This window comes from Mustelus asterias, unplaced genomic scaffold, assembly GCF_964213995.1.
Source record: "Mustelus asterias unplaced genomic scaffold, sMusAst1.hap1.1 HAP1_SCAFFOLD_211, whole genome shotgun sequence".
Classification (NCBI taxonomy): domain Eukaryota; kingdom Metazoa; phylum Chordata; class Chondrichthyes; order Carcharhiniformes; family Triakidae; genus Mustelus; species Mustelus asterias.
The window spans coordinates 633,207-649,679 of record NW_027590198.1 but is presented as its reverse complement, the minus strand read 5'-3'; the positions used below and the strand labels follow the sequence as shown (position 1 = coordinate 649,679).

General features: G+C 44.8%; 3 non-coding genes across 3 annotated transcripts; 2 read left to right on the top strand and 1 right to left on the bottom strand.

The window, feature by feature from the left end:
* Positions 1-3,566: 3,566 nt before the first annotated feature.
* On the bottom strand, positions 3,567-3,639 carry trnak-cuu (transfer RNA lysine (anticodon CUU)). Its single transcript has one exon. It is a non-coding gene; the product is annotated as a tRNA-Lys (tRNA).
* Positions 3,640-7,524: 3,885 nt separating this feature from the next.
* On the top strand, positions 7,525-7,597 carry trnat-ugu (transfer RNA threonine (anticodon UGU)). The gene has a single exon. It is a non-coding gene; the product is annotated as a tRNA-Thr (tRNA).
* Positions 7,598-14,316: 6,719 nt separating this feature from the next.
* On the top strand, positions 14,317-14,390 carry trnan-guu (transfer RNA asparagine (anticodon GUU)). The gene has a single exon. It is a non-coding gene; the product is annotated as a tRNA-Asn (tRNA).
* Positions 14,391-16,473: the final 2,083 nt, after the last annotated feature.

Here is a 16,473-nt window from a genome sequence, read left to right as displayed (position 1 = left end):
AGTATTCATTTAGGATCTCCCCTATTCCCTTGGGTTCTAAGCATAATTCCCCTCCTTTGTCCCTGAGAGGTCCAATTTTCTCCCTGACAACTCTTTTGTTCCTAACGTATGAATAGAATGCCTTAGGATTCTACTTAATCCTGCCTGCCAAGAACATCTCGTGACCTCTTTTTGCCCTTCTAACTCCCCGTTTGAGTTCTTTCCTACTCTCTCTGTATTCCTCCAGAGCTCCATCTGTTTTCAGTTGCCTGGACTTAACGTATGCCTCCCTTTTCATTTTAATCAGATCCTCAATTTCCCTGGTTATCCACGGCTCTCGACCCTACCTTTCCTATCTTTCCTTTTTACAGGCACATGCCTATCCTGCAGCCTTATCAATAGTTCCTTAAAAGACTCCCACATGCCAGACGCGGACTTACCCTCGAACATCCTCTCCCAATCAACATCCACCAATTCCTGCCTCATCCGGCTATAGTTAGCCTTCCCCCAATTTAGCACCCTGCCCGTAGGACAGCACTCATCCTTGTCCATTACTATCCTAAAGTTAACAGAGTTGTGGTCACTATTTGCCACATGTTCCCCTACCGAAACTTTGACGACCTGACCGGGCTCATTTCCCAGAACTAGGTCCAGTATAGCCCCCTCTCTCGTCGGGCTATCTACATGCTGTTCCAAAGAACCTTCCAGTACGCATTTTACAAATTCCTCCCCGTCCGGACCCCCAGCTCTAAGCACTTTCCAGTCTGTGCCAGGGAAATTAAAGTCCCCCACTACAACAACCCTATTCTTTCTGCACCTATCCAGAATCTCCTGACATATCCTTTCCTCCACTTCCCGTGGGCTGTTGGGTGGTCTGTAGTACACCCCCAGCAAAGTGACTGCACCCTTCCTGTTTCTGAGTTCCACCGACAGCGACTCAGTGCATGACCCCTCTAAGTTGTCTACCCTCTGCACCGCGGTAGTATGCTCCTTAACTAATATCGCTACTCCCCGACCTTTTTTAGCCCCTCCTCTGTCTCGCCTAAAACACTTATACCCCGGAATATTCAGCTGCAAATCCTGTCCTTCTTTTAACCAAGTTTCCGTCACCGCAACCACATCCAAATTCCGCATAAGCATTAAGGCCTTAAGTTCGTCTGTTTTATCCGTTACGCTCCTCGCATTGAAGCAGATGCACTCCAGACCTCCAGGCCCACTCAGGTCATCCTCCTCCAGAGTGCTCCTCTTCTTAGCTAGCCTTGCCCTGGCCCCCAGCTCAACCCCAGCCTCAGTATTTACTGACCTACTGTTTTGTTCCACACACCCCTGCCACACTAGTTTAAATCCTGCCGAAACACTCTAGCAAAACTCCCAGCCAGGATATTTGCTCCCTTCCAGTTGAGGTGTAACCCATCCTTTCTGGACAGTTGCCATCCTGACTTGAAAATTTCCCAGTTATCTATGAATTTAAAACCCTCCCTCTTGCACCAGTCCTTTAGCCACGCGTTCAACTGTAGAATCTCCCTGTTCCGAGCCTCACTTGCCCTAGACACCGGGAGCAGTCCAGAGATTGCTACCCTGGATGTCTTACTTTTTAGCCTAGCACCCAACTCCCTGAATTTCTCTCGTATGACCCCCCTGCTCTTCCTACCTACATCATTTTCACCAAAGTGTACAATCGCTTCCGTTTGACTACCTTCCTTTTTACATATGCTTCCTAGCCTCTCGGAGACATCCAGTACCCCGGCACCAGGGAGGCAGACTACCATCCTGGATTCTCGTTCTGTCCCACAGAAGCGACTGTCCGTGCCTCTAGCCATTGCGTCCCCCACAACTATCGCTCTCCTAAACCCCTTCTTTCCCTTCCGGACCCCTGAGCCTGTCTCCGTGGAGGCGATCTGGTCCTAGTGGCTTACCCCTGGAGGGTCATCCCCCTCCACAGAATCCAAAACAATATACATATTTTGGAGGGGGACAACCACAGGGGATCCCTCCACAGACTGCTCACTCCCTTCCCTTCTCCCATCTGTTGCCCATCCCTTTCTTTTATGGGAGACTGCCACTGGGGTACTTTCTGGCACATCACCCTTCTGACTATTACCCCTCCTAACTGTGACCCACGTGTTTTCCTTCCGAGACCCTGGTGTCACTACCTGACTATAACTTTTATCTATTAATCTCTCATTTTCCCTAACTAAACTGAGTTCATCGAGCCTCAGCTCCAGCTCCCTTACACGATCCTTCAGGAGTTGCAGTTCCACACATCTGGCACAGATATGGACTTCCGGGAGGCAAGTTGTCTCCAGGAACTCCCACATCCCACACCGAATGCAGTATACTGGCCTCCCACTCATACCAGCCATGTCCTTTTTAGTTTTTGGGAGATAAAAGAAAAAAGGGGGTGTAACAGAAGAAAAACAAACAACCTTCCTCGTCTTCGCCGAAGCCCTGTGAGCCAAAGCCCTTATAGCTCACACTCTGCTTCCCACACACTCCACTGCCCGCTCCCGACGCTGCCTGCTGTATACTGCAGCCTACCTTTTATACTTCACGCGCTTAAAAAACCCTTCCCAAACTCCTTAGCAGCCCACTTCCAGTTTTCACTTTAAACTTAAAATTCTACTGCAAAAGTAAAGGCCAAAAATAAAACACACACTTAGCTGACTAATTAAATAAATAAACAATTCAATTAATCACTCACCAGCACTGCTGCTTCCAATCACTCCCTCTCAGCTTGCTCCAGTGGAACAATGAGCCCTCTCCTTCATCCTTCTCCTTTCTGCCCTCCATGGGACTCCAGAGGAAAGGCAATGTGATTGACTCTTAACTGCCCTCTGAAATGGCCCAGCAAAATACTCAGTTCAGAGGGAAATAGGGATGGACAACAAATGCTGGCATTGACAACAAAATATATATTGCATTAGCAGCATTTCAAGAAATGATTAATTCTCATTTTGTTTCATTTCATGTCAAACAGGGTGACATAGTCTGGTGTCTTATGATTTAAAACCTCAACCTTTCAACTGTTCAAACAGGTAAGATTCAGTCAGAGAAAAGTGAACCACTGTGATCCAAAACTAGGTTTTGTAGTTGCTGCGAATCCCACCTCAAAACAGAAAATGTTGGAAGCACTCATCGGCTTCAACAGCTTCTGTGGAGAGGGAAAGAGAGTGAATGATTCAGGTTGCTGACCTTTGACCCTAACTGGAAAAAAGTAGTGATTGATTGGTTTACAAACAAGTACAGAGTCAAGTAAAATAGAGAGGGAGAGGAGGAAAGAACAACGGTCTTTTGATCGGATGGAAGGCTGGAGTGTTTGAATTACAATGGAGATGATTATTGTTCCCACTGACACAATCTCGCAATCTGGGTTTAAATCTCATAATAAATAAGAACAAAACCTCTCGCTGAGTTCCGCGCTGAATTCCCCGCCTTCCAGTGAACAGGAGGCAGTTTTCAGTCACAAACCCACAACTCTGAGATAAACAACGCAGAAAGCAGAAAGACTCAGTTTGAGCGGTGACACTTCTGGAGGAACGGAGATCGGGAATTCACCCAGGAATGAGGCAAAGTTTAAAAATCAATGTCGCCCAACGTGGGGCTCGAACCCACGACCCTGAGATTAAGAGTCTCATGCTCTACCGACTGAGCTAGCCGGGCACATGCATTTAAATCATTTCCATAACCTAAAATGCATGGCGACAAATACGGTTTTTCCAACTGGTGTCTTCAGCTTGTTCTGATTTCAAACTACAATTAATCCACCGACAGGATCCCCAAATTTCCTATCCATTCCTCTCAATCATTAATTACATTATTCACATCTTCCAATTCTTAGCTTCACCTCTCCCAAATATTCCAAACTCCTCTTACATCATTCTCCTTATTTTTCTTTGTTCTTAATAATTTAGCTCGGGGTGGAGGGAACTCAACACTTACACTGTCTAACTGTTTCCCAGTTTCAGCCTTTTCAATAAGATCACCTCTGATTATTCTTAACTCCAGAGCGAACAGACTCATCCCACTGATTCTCTCCTCGCAGGAGAAACGCAGAAATCAATCCAGTGAACCTCGGTTACACACAGACAGCGACATAGTGGACAGAGCAAGGAGCAAAAGATGTCAACGTAATAAAAACATAGACAGAGAGTCTGAGGGAGATATATAGAGACAATGAAAACCAGAAATAGCGAGTGCGGTACACATCCACAACCCACGAATGAATAACAATAGACACACAGCCAGCTGTCTCAACCAACAAACATGGGGTCCTCTAAACTGGTGACCAGAGATAAAGTGAATGGCCACAAGCATATTAACCTTTTAATGTCTTGATTTTCTTGTGTGAGTGTTGTGTTGATAGATTGCCTGCACTGTGTGCTCAGGTTCTCAAACCAAACCCCACCGTTTGCACTGAAAATACATATATAAATCCTATGACTTGTCCAATACGAAACAACAGCTGATTGAGGGATCGAGCCCGGCATGTGAACCCGAGATCGCTGATACGTTTGTAGATGTTTACTCGCCAGGTCTGAGTCATACCTCTCGTCCAACGAGCCGCTGCTGAGGGTGCTGTTCAATGAAAATATTTCCATTGACATCCAAAGCTGCTCAGACTTCTGCAGTGAAAGGTGAAAATGCTGGAAAAACTCAGAAAGCCAGACAGCTTGTGTGCACAGGAAAACAAATCTTATATTTTAGCTCCATAACCTTTCATTGGGAAAAACTGGGAATTTTAAGAAATGTAGGAAGTTTTAAACAAGTGTTATCCAGCCGCATAACAAGAGGGTGTAAATCAGGAGAGATTAAATGAGGGAAACAAAGAATTTTAAAGTAATTAAACCACAGAATGGGGCCATTCCTAAGTCCCTTAATGGACTCAGTTGTGGTGTGGATGAAGGGGAACCTGTGGATGTAATGTACATAGATTACATTGGAGCCAAAGTGATGAGTTGGTGGGTTTTGAAAATTGAAAGTTACACGTAGGAACATAGAATTAGGAGCAGAAGTGGGCAAATTCAGCGCTTCGAGCCTGAACCGTCATGCAATCAGTTCATGACTGATCTCTCCCTGTTCTCAAGTCCATCTCCCTACCTGTTCCAATATCCCCTCATCCCTTTAATTATCAGGAATATGTCTGTCTCTTTCTTGAAATCATTTAATGATTCAGACTCAACCGTGCTATGGGGCAATGCATTCCACAAATTCACGACCCTCAGTGAGAAGCAGTTCCTCCTCATCTCAGTTTCAAATCTACCACCTCTCAACCTGTACAGTTGACATGGTGTTCCCGATTGCGCATAAGAAAAAAGATTTTACTTTCTTCAATCCTATTTAGAATTTTATATACCACGATCACTTCAGCATCTTGTGGGAGTATTTCACCTCACTGTCGATTTCATGTCCCAGCAAGTACAATCGGAGTTGTCATTTGCTGAAGCAGTCACTTATGTTCCATCCAAACTGGACACATTCAGGGATGTATGGTAAGTCATATTGAAAAACACAGTTCACCCGTGACCCTGGGATTCCAGTGGGTTGTATTCAGTACTCCCCAGTGTTGTTTGTTTTCACTTCCCGCTCAGGAAACGATTATTTATAGCTCGCGGCAAACTATTAAAAAATAACCTGATTTACCATCTGATCGAAAGCAGATCTACTAATATCAGCCGAGTGAGTTTTGCAAGTCGACATCACAGCTGGAAATGTCACATGTGCAACAGGTCAAGAACAAACACAGTAGCAAGAAAGATGGTGATAGGCTGGAAAGCGCTGACAATAGAGATAGTGATGTAAGGTAACATTTGGATGGTAAATTGTTCAGGTTTTGGCGTTCACACTGAATTATTCAACTTTTCCCTCACTCTGCAACGAAAATATTTGGAAAAAGTTCTCTCCAGTTTCGAAGTGAAATTAATAACCGTAAGTGGAATGTCTGTTGTACGTTGTCACTGATTGAACGTGTCACTGGGCTGGAAACAGAAAGTGCCATGTTGCAACAGAGACTTGCTTGTGGTGAATGTAGTCTTGCCTGGCGCGAAAAGTAAAGCAACACATGCAGTGTGTGTAAAGCAAGTTGTAAAACAGGCGAAAATCAGCTGGTCTGGTGGTTAGAGTCTGACACTTTCACTGCTGTTTGGATTGGTGGTCAGGTAATGGAGATTTGTTTCTCTCATCCAAACCGTAAAAACAAATGTCAGTTATTGTCTGGTGGAACATATAAAACACAATCTCGCCTCGTGTCCTGAAGTGAAGACTGAGCAAATTCAAAAGGAGGGTTTTTTTTGTCATTTCTGGCAGGATATTGGGAACCAGACAAGGTTAAGGGCAGTTTAAATGGTGCTGGTTCTTCACTGCAGCTCATTCTGTTTCTGACTGGATCTGATTCCTGCTTGTTACACAGTTCAGGATAAATTGATTCAGTGAAGGAGCAGGCTCAAGCCAACTGATGGACTGTCGCATCTCCTTTGCTGCTAATTTTAATTACAATACCAGTAAAGGACACAGTTGCTGACGTGGTAACGTAGCCGAGTAATCTAAGCCAGTAGCTGAAAAACCAGTTACGATGGAGTGGTTGGTTCGACTGCAGCCACTGCCAGAATGGGCTTACGTTTTGGTCCCTGCAGTTGAAGTCCAGCATTTCAGATTGAATGCAATAATTTGTGTTGTGTCGTATTTGCCATGAAGAAAGAGGAGCGACATACCAATGTAAACAGTTGTTGAGGTAAAGGAACGAGTGCGGAAGGAGTGGAGCAAATTATCGTGGATTCTGGAATGGGAAACAAAAAGAGAAAATGCTGGAAAACCTCACCAGCATCTGTAAGGAGCGAAGAAAGCTGGCATTTCGATTCCAGATGACCCTTTGTCAAAGCTGGGAAGAGTGGAGTTGCTCCAATAGAGAATACAAACGGGAACACCGGTTGAATGGTTGTCTGTCGAAATAAACAGCAGGATTGCAAACATTGAGACTGCAGTCCCGGCCCAGGGGATGTATTGGGATTTTCAAACTGAGGTTCAAATCCTGTCATGAGAGCTTCCCGTCATTCCTCATTGTGACTTTTTTTAAATTGAAAGTTATTGGAAATGAAGCAATGGGTGCAGAGATGATCAACTCCTGCAAAATTGTCACATCAGCGTCACTGAGGGTCCAGTGATCAGCGTCGGCGCCGTGACGCGTTTTGGATTCCCAGTCACGGAGTGAGTACATTTTTGTTCATTTCTTCATTTAATAAAAGCAGCGTCCGTGAAGGGAACAACAAGCTAAATCTTCCAGCTGGATGAACTTGTATCAGAGATGGAAAAATCAGAGATGTAACATTGACGATAAACTCTGAAGAAGAACCACATGACACACACAACATACATGTCAAGTACATACACAATAAACATTTCAAATCATGTCACTTTCAACTTCTATCTTTTAACTTCTGGCTCTCCACCTCAGACATTTCCACATTCATCAAAAATCTCCGACCTCAAACCCGATCCTGGTCCTCGATCCACGGATAATGCTGCACTTTCTGGAAACTTGTTGCAGCATTTGGTTCCATAGCTCAGTGGTTAGAGCACTGGTCTTGTAAACCAGGGGTCGCGAGTTCAGTCCTCGCTGGAGCCGATGGGCGAAGTTTAGCTTATAGAAGCTGTCGGAAAGTGGAAGAAAGTCCCTAAAAATAGAGAGCTTTGATGAGTGGAGGCGCAGATCGGCTGTCGCTTTCGAAAGTGAATAGATATTTCCTTCTTGGTAAAAAAAATAGAAAGAGCAAGACATATTTGAAGAGCTGAAAAAGGTAAGTGTCGATATTGAGCAGAGAATAGATGCGTTTGTACAAGGAATGCATAAAGCTGGCCTGTAGGTGCAGGCAATGATTGGAAGGAAAATTGCATTTTGGTGTTTATTGACGGCAGACTGGAGTCCAAGTATAATGAGGTGTTGCTGAAGTTGCACTGGGTTTTGTTGAGACCACATGTTGAATATTCTGTGCAGATATGATATTCACATTTAATAAAGGATATGTTTACATTGGAAACGGTGCAGATAAGGTTCAGCAGATGATCCCTGGGATGATGAAGTTGTCGTATGATGAGAGGCTGAGTAAATTGGGCTGAAAATCTCTGGAGTTTGGAAGAATGAGAGGCGATTTCATTAAACCTACACAAGTCTGATTGGGTTTGACAGGGTGGAGACTGAGAGATTTCTTCTGCTTGTCGGGAAATCTAACCCACGGCAGTACAGTCTCAGGAAAATGGGCTGATCATTTCGGCCTTAGATAAGGAGAAATTACTTCACTGAAATGGTTGTGAATCTTTGAAATTCTTTATGCCAGACAGTTATGGAAGCTCCATCATCGAATACATTTAAGGTTGGGATAGACAGGTTTCGGGCCTCTCGGGGAATTCAGGGTCAGGGATATGGGGAGCTGGTGAAAAACTGAGTTGTACCCCAAGATCAGACATAACGGTACTGAATTTCGGGAACACGCTCGATGGACCGAGTGGTCTACTCCTGCTCCGATTTATTGTGTTCATGTGGACGATCAAGCTAATAATTCATGTTAAAATAAAAACAGAAAGTGCTGGAAGTTCTCAGCAGGTATTGCAGCAAATGTGAATCGGACAGAGAGTTAAGGTTCTGAGTCTAATATGGCTCTTTTTAAACTAGCAACTGAGTGTGAGTTACAACAATTAGCACAATATCGAGACAGGGAATTGAATTGAATCCAGGCAGTGAAAGCCCTGAATTTAAACTCCTGTATTATTTCTGCAATAAACTTGTTCTGGAAACTTACCTGCCAATTGAAAGTGTGGAGGTTTGAGAGCACCCCGAGCCAAATGGACTCCCGCTATTCCTGTTTCTGCTTATATTCCCGACACAGATTTACTTTGTTCCCTTCGGTAACAGTGAAATATTGTCCAAACTTTGTCAGTCTTGCCGTTATTCAGTAAATTACCATACTGTTATGATACATAGGCTCATCCCCTTTATCTCACATCGTAATCTGGAAAAAACTATTTGTGAAACTGCGAACTGTTTTTTATAAACGTTCAGAGGTTTATTAATGATAAAAATTCCTGTCACTCACTTTGAGTGAATAATCAACAAGCTATTTTATTCAAATAACCAAGAACATTAAGTAAACAAGTAAAACATGTCAATTAAGGTACGGTTCGACTGAAATGCTGTTCAAATAATACTAGGAACATTCATTACCAATACTGTAATAACAGAATTTCAGTCACTCTCAAAGAAATTATACAAACAGCCTCGATGGGATTCAGAAGATTTTGGAGTTCTGCAGTAGTTGTGCGATCTGTAAGGTCTTTCTAACTCCGTATCCTTCGGTTAGATAGTTTTCTTAAGCGAATTTTAATCTGTCAGGGGTGGAGAACTGCTGCAGAGGCAAATGTTTTTTTGACTGGCTGCCCTGACCTCTGGAGATGGTCACCCAAGATATTATCGAGCGATGGCTGTTCCTCTGGCCTTTTTTTACCTGATGTGGAGATGCCGACGTTGGACTGGGGTAAACACACTGAGAGTTTTAACAACACCAGGTTAAAGTCCAACAGGTTTATTTGGTAGCAAATGCCATTAGCTTTCGGAGCGCTGCCCCTTCGTCAGATGGAGTGGATATCTGCTCGCAAACAAGGCACACAGAGACAGAAAATCAAGTTACAGAATACTGATTAGAATGCCAATCCTGACAGCCAACCAGGTTTTAAAGATACAGACAATGTGAGTGGAGGGAGCATTAGGCACAGGTTAAAGAAATGTGTATTGTCTCCAGACAGGAGAGCCAGTGAGATTCTGCAAGTCCAGGAGGCAAGCTGTGGGGGTTACCGAAAGTGTGACATGAATCCAATATCCCGGTTGAGGCCGTCCTCTTGTGTGCGGAATTTGGCTATCAGTTTCTGCTCAGCGACTCTGCGCTGTCGTGTGTCGTGAAGGCCGCCTTGGAGAACGCTTACCCGGAGATCAGGGGCTGAATGCCCGTGACCGCTGAAGTGCTCCCCCACAGGAAGAGAACAGTCTTGCCTGGTGATTGTCGAGCGGTGTTCATTCATCCGTTGTAGTAGCGTTTGCATGGTTTCCCCAATGTACCATGCCTCGGGACATCCTTTCCTGCAGCGTATCAGGTAGACAACGTTGACCGAGTTGCAAGAGTAGGTACCGTGTACCTGATAGATACTGTTCTCACGTGCGAGGATGGCATCCGTGTCGATGATCCGGCACGTCTTGCAGAGGTTGCTGTGGCAGGGTTGTGTGGTGTCATGGTCACTGTTCTCCTGAAGGCTGGGTAGTTTGCTGCGGACAATAGACTGTTTGAGGTTGTGCGGTTGTTTGAAGGCAAGAAGTGGGGGTGTGGGGATGGCCGTGGCGAGATGTTCGTCTTCATCAATGACATGTTGAAGGCTCCGGAGGAGATGCCGTAGCATCTCCGCTCCGGGGAAGTACTGGACGACGAAGGGTACTCTGTCCACCGTGTCCCATGTTTGTCTTCTGAGGAGGTCGGTGCGGTTTTTCGCTGTGGCGCGTCGGAACTGTCGATCGATGAGTCGAGCACCATATCCTGTTCTTATGAGGGCATCTTTCAGCGTCTGGAGGTGTCTGTTGCGATCCTCCTCATCAGAGCAGATCCTGTGTGTACGGAGGGCTTGTCCGTATGGGATGGCGGCACGGTAGCACAGTGCTTACCACTGCTGCTTCACAGCTCCAGGGACCTGGGTTCGATTCCCGGCTCGGGTCCCTGTCTGTGTGGAGTTTGCACATTCTCCTCGCGTCTGCGTGGGTTTCCTCCGGGTGCTCCGGTTTCCTCCCACAGTCCAAAGATGTGCGGATTATGTTGATTGGCCATGCTAAAAATTGCCCTGAGTGTCCTGGGATGCATAGGTTAAAGGGATTAGTGGGTAAATATGTAGGGATATGGGGGTAGGGCCTGGGTGGGATTGTGGTCGGTGCAGACTCGATGGGCCGAATGGCCTCTTTCTGTACTGTAGGGTTTCTTTCTATGATTAACGTGTTCAGGGTGGAAGCTGGAGAGTGGAGCATCGTGAGGTTATCCGTGGGCTTGCGGTACAGTGATTTGCTGAGGTGAGCGTCCTTAATGGAGATGCGTGTGTCCAAGAATGCAACCAATTCCGGAGAGTAGTCCATGGTGAGTCTGATGGTGGGATGGAACTTGTTGATGTCATCATATAGTTGTTTCAGTGATTGTTCCGCACGAGTCCAAAGGAAGAAAATGTCATCGATGTATCTAGTGTATAGCATCGATTGAAGGCACTGTGCGTTGAAGTCGGCATGGTCGAACCTGTGCATGAAGAGGTTGGCATATTGAGGTGCGAATTTGGCCCCCACGGCTGTTCGGTGTGTCTGGATGAAGACCTGGTTGTTGAAGGTGAAGACATTGTGGTCCAGGATGAAGCGGATGAGTTGTAAAATTGCATCTGGAAACTGGCAGTTGTCGGCGTTGAGTACTGAGGCCGTTGCAGCAATGCCATCGTCGTGGGGGATGCTGGTGTAGAGTGCCGAGACATCCATTGTGACGAGGAGTGCTCCTGGTTCAACTGCTCCATGTGTGTTGAGTTTATGTAGGAAGACCGTCGTGTCGCGACAAAAGCTGGGGGTTCTTTGTACCATGGGTTTCAGGATGCCCTCGACATAGCCAGAGAGGTTCTCGCACAGGGTCCCATTGCCCGATACGATGGGACGGCCGGGTGTTTTTGTCTTGTGTATCTTTGGGAGGCAGTAGTGATCTCCAACGCGGGGAGTACGTGGGATGAGAGCACGGAGGGTGCTCTGAAGGCCCGGATCAAAGGTTTTGATCGGAGTGCTGAGTTGACGTGTGTGTTCTTTAGTCGGATCTGTGGGTAACTGTCTGTAGTGTTCCTCGTTGTTCAGTTGTCGGTACACCTCTTTGCAGTAATCCCTTCTGTTCAGTATGACGATGGCCTCTGAGTGCGGAATTGTCTCCTCAACTCAGTCCTAAATGGTTGACACACCATCCGGATAACGTGAGCCCAGTTCAAAGCACTCCAGACTCCAGCAAGAGGCGGGGGAGGAGTGGGGGTGGGGGGTGGAGGGGATGTTGCGGGGTTGGGGGGTGGGGGAGAGGGGCGGTGGAAACAATCTCTCAGCATGTACACTGTCAAACAGTCTCGCCTTTCCAGACTTTTCAATGGGATCACTTTTCATTATTCCATACCCCAGGGAGAACATGGTCACATCAATGAATCTCTCCTCCAAGGGCAACTGCCTCATCACAACAATCAATCCAGTGAATCTTGGTTACACAAACAGCGCGAGAATAGAGGGAAGTGAGAGCAAAGTATGGAAAGTTGATAGAGGCACAAAGAGAGACTGAGACAGTGAAAGAGACTGACGTCGATACACAGAAACAAAGAGACAGATATAGACAGTGAGTGGGGGAGTCAGCCACATCTAATGCATGAATAACAATGTAGACAAAGCCAGCGGCCGGAGTCCACAAGCATTGGGTCCTCTGAATCGTTGACTAGGGACAAAGAGAATGTTCAAAAGCATAGTCAACTTTTGAAAACATATCGAATTGCTTGAGAGGCAGTTTCCCAAACCGAACGGTGAGTAAACTCATCCTGCTCTGTCTACGGCAAAGAAATGAGCAAGACTTCGCCATTGCTAACAACAACGGGGCTTGCCTGGGATTTGAACCCAGGGCCTCTCGCAAACTGGCAAATCATAACACCCAAAGCGAGAATCATACCCCTAGACCAACGAGCCACTGCTGCAAGGTGGGCTCAAATACAGATATTATATTGCCATCCGAATCTGATCTGACAACTGCAGTGGAAGTTGGAAGCGCTGGAAAAACTCAGCAAGCCAGGCAGCATGTGCACACAGGGAAAGGAATCTCCTCTTACACCTGCATAACTTTTCTTTTCAACGGGTAAAGGTTGGAAATGTAGGAAGTTTTAAACAAGTGAAATCCAGGAGCTAGAAAACATAACAACAGGAAACAGCTCTGATAAGGAACAATTCAGGAGAGATAAATGAACAAGTACTGTGTAGTCCATGGCCTGAGAGTGAGGAAAGCAGAGTATCACAGAATGTCTGCACCGCAGCATGAGACCATTCACAAGATATTTGAAGCAGTCGCGTGTCCTGTGGATAATAGGGAGCCTGTGGTTGTACTGTACAGTGATTACACAGGAGCTGCAGTGATGAGGTTGGTGGATTTTGGAAATTGAGAGGAACACATGAGCAGCTTGTGTGACTATTTCACCTCATTGCCGCTTTTATACGGCAGCGAAAATTAATCGTTGTTGCCACTGCATGAAGGACTAACTTATGTTCAACCTGAACAGAACACTTTGAAAGAGAGACTTGCCTCTGGTGGAAATAGATCTGAGATGGAAATAATGAAATATAAAATGAAGTAAATTAGATTAAACTTCCAACGTATTAGAAATATTGGGACGTCCAACCTATTAGAAATATTGAGTTTACAGTAACTGACGTGAACTGATGCTGTGATCGCAGATATAGAACTGGGACCACCATCACACCGAGTGAATCCGCTGTCTGTTTAAATGTTGATCAAAGAAAACTTTTAATCATCTTGCACAATGGAACATACGGGAACTCAGTCAAGAAGCACACTTCACTCACAAATAACAGAAAAGGTCAATTTCATCTCGCAACTTTCAGCCTTTGGCCATCTTCTGTACATTTACCAAGAAGATTTATAAAGTAAGTGAATAGAGTTTGTGATGGTTAAAAAAAAACGCGTTCACACCCTTGGTGAACGTAAGCACAGTGACGCACACAGAGGAGCAAACATAAGTATAGACCACGCGAGACAGAGGACTAACGAGCGACAAAACGGGAGCTGAGCAGAAAGGGAATATAGCTTAGGGATAGAGCATTTGACTGCAGGTCACGACGTTTCTCCATTCAAATCGAATGCCTGCTTCCGCGCTTAATTGCTTTTTTTTCAATTAAAACTGCCCTTCATTGACTGGAAAGTGCTTTGTGACGTCTGCAGGTCGGGATAGGTTCTATATAAATGCAATTATTTCATGATCTTCATTCCAAGTCCTCTGTTACTGAGCCCAGTCAGTGGGAACAGTCTGTCCCTCTCTGCTCTTTCAAACGGCCCTTTTCCATGTTAGGAGAAGGGATTAACCATTACACCACAACAACACTGTGGGGTAAAATAATAAAATATACATGTTTAGATTTGTAAACGATGCCATCATTTGGTCCTTCTGTGTCAGGTTTGGTGAAAATTGAATTGGCGTCTAACTTGCAGCCAACACGCTGTCACCCTGATTTAGGATGCCTTGTAGGGTCCAGTTGTGTCAGTCTCTGTGGCGCAATTGGTTAGCGCGTTCGGTTGTTAACCGAAAGGTTGATGGTTCGAGACCATCCAGGGACGGCGTTTTCAGTTTTTTTTCCACTCCATCTGCTTTCATTGTCTCTCGGTTTTTGAGTGTCACTGAGTCCTTGGGCAACCCAAAAAAAAAACTTATCGTGTGTTTCTGCCTCTACTGTTAGCCGACGTTAGTTTATTGAACATTTATCTCTGACATATTATTTGTAACAATTTATATATTTCAAAATTATTAAACTCAATAACTGAACTCGAAACTTTAACCCATGTTTGATCTTGGGTTTCCATTTTCCTGCCCATTCCTCTTCTTTCTCAGATAGATCAGGAATCTGTCTGTCCCAACCTGAAATGTGTTCAATGAGGGAAATACACAGCAAGTCGGCAAAGATCAGTGGAATGAGGACTGAGTTAAACTTTCACCAGAATGCTGCTTTTATAATTGAAAAGTCCTGAGATTGAGAGCAGAGAGTTCACATTTGAGGCGTTTCAGTTCTTTGAGAGATGAATGCCTGCCGTGTTTTACAAGGTACGTTTTCACAGGATCAGTAATGATGAGGTTGGTGGGTTTTGGAAATTGAAAGTTACACGTGAACAGCCTGTGGGACTATTTCATTTATCATTGCCGTCTTGCCGTTTTATGTTCTGATAAAACCTGTATTTATAATACAAGCATGAGATGGTGGAAATTCTCAGCAGGTTTGGCAGAATCTGTGGACACGCATCAAATTCCAAATACTTCCATGTGTCACCTGTGTTCCTGAAGTATACTGATCCTTGTGTTCAAAAAAACTGATGAAACCTTTTCAAAGCAGCTGTCCCATCTCTAAGTGTTATTAAATATTAAGGAATCACATTATCTCACAGCCATGTGGCATTTACACTTCCCCAATGCTTGAATAATATTCGGCAACTGCATTCATGGAGAAAGAGATAAAATTCGGGACAAATGTTATTTTCTGAACCTTATGTTAGATCAATGACTCTGCCACATGGCTAAGGTTTGCAACCGAATTATAATTCAACAAAACAAGGATTTAAATTGCAATCAGACTGCACTGTTTGATATTCTCGGCCGGTCATATTGGTCATCAGCAGAGTTTCTGGATTGTAGGAGTTAACATGTTCATTTCATATACGATGAGCTCCCCGATTCAAAATAAGGTCGGAACATTATCGAAATTAATATTTTTTTGAATTTTCCCCGATTCTTGATCGCTGTTGCATATGAACTGGATTGGAGCAGACAAAATGTTAATTTGTTCTTCGCCATTTATTGAAAAGAATACCCTCAGCAAAGTCGCCACTGGCATATTGTTGCTTTTCTGCTTCCACTGTCACACTCACGGTGCAGCTGATGCAGGCTGGATGGATTAGCCATGGCAAATGAGTGATGTTCAGGTTCGACAGTGGCAAAAGTGCCTCAGCAAGGTACTCTGGGCTTACATTTTCTGGTTAATGTTTCAGCCATTTCTGACTGAGGTATGGAGATATTTCTTCACTCAAAGGCTTGTGAATCTTTGGAATTATTTGACTTATTATTGTCACATATATTAGCATACAATAAAAAGTATTGTTTCTGGCGCGCTGTACAGACAAAGCATACCGTAGATAGAGAAGGAAACGAGAGAGTGCAGAGTGTAGTGTTACAGTCATAGCTGGGATGTAAGAAATTGAATTGAAGCATTGTGAGAGAGTTTAAAAGAGTTAGAATGACGTTTTAAAAGCAGAGAACGAGAGTAAAAGATATAGTTAGAAGGTATGCTGGGCACAGCTTGCAAGAGGTCGCCTCGCTCGGGTGCCATCTTGCATCAATTCTGGAGCTGCACAGAGGTCTGTGGATTTTCAATTCATGAAGACATCGAAGGTAGAGGTGGAAAGTTGTTAGAATCTAAGTGAATGAAGGGCTATCGGGATAAACTTGGAAATTGGGGTTGAGGCTGTGGATCTGCCTCGATTCAGTGGTGGAGGAGGCTCAATGGGTCATGTGACCCAATTCTACTCCATTGATTCTGTTCACTTGCAATACCAGATACGGCATCAACAGGTTCTGCTGGTAGCATTGATGAGTTCAGGACAGTAATGATGTGGAGTTGCCGGCGTTGGACTGGGATAGGCACAGTAAGTAATC